Genomic DNA, 969 nt, shown 5'->3' with positions numbered 1-969 from the left:
GAACAATTGCAAAGTTGGGGACAAACTGATATCTCCTAGGCACATGTTGTATCTTTTTGGAAAGTCTTCATCACCTTGCTGAATGCCAGGATAGATTGCTGGTATACACCTTGGCAGCACCTGCTATTGGATCCTTTCCAGCATTGTTGGTTTTGCCGCCATGCCCTGCACCCCCATGTTGAATGGATGTGATAAATGTTGTAATAAATTTCAAGACTGGTTTACATTGGCAGAGATTCCTTGGCATTCTTTCACATTTGAGTGTAGTCAACATGGCTGCTCTTTATATCAGAATATTTGTAATGTACTCTCACTCAATCATGTTCACAGTCAAGTAGGGCGTTTGAAGCTACAATACATTTTACATCAGTAGTTTGCTTAGACTTACCCTTGCGGAATGCACATGTTGATGGCCTGGCATTAATCAACAATAAATTATTTTCCAAAAACATGCATCCTTGAGATGTTGAATATGTTGTCATTTTTAAAGGTACTTTCCTTGAATTATCAGCACCCCATGATGCAAACACCACACTCACATTCTCAGCTGCATAAATATTCCTAACAGGCTTTGCAGATGAGGTAAAGGCTAAGGGGAGAGGTCAATATTTAGAAGATGTAAAGATTTACCATTAAGATATTGATGCATCACAGGGAATCCCAAAAAAACCAGGCGACAGGTTACATGCAGGGCCGTCAAATACAAGCCACTTAAATCCGGAAGAGCAGTGCAGGATAGGAAGCTTAATTTGTGGTTTTGGTTGTCAGTGGGAGCCAACGGGACTCATGTTTGGAGACACAACGTGGATAAAATGGAGGCCGAGAGAGTCGGAAAAACCATCCCAATTTGAGAAAGCAGCAACCTGCAAGAATGGGATAAAAGGCCAGGGAGTGTCAGGTGGTGGATGAAAGAGGCACGAGGTGGAGCACCAACATTTAGTTGCACTGGTTGTGGAAATATGAGTAGTG

This window comes from Lissotriton helveticus, chromosome 11 (assembly GCF_964261635.1).
Source record: "Lissotriton helveticus chromosome 11, aLisHel1.1, whole genome shotgun sequence".
Taxonomy (NCBI): Eukaryota; Metazoa; Chordata; class Amphibia; order Caudata; family Salamandridae; genus Lissotriton; species Lissotriton helveticus.
This window is presented reverse-complemented; position numbering follows the sequence as displayed.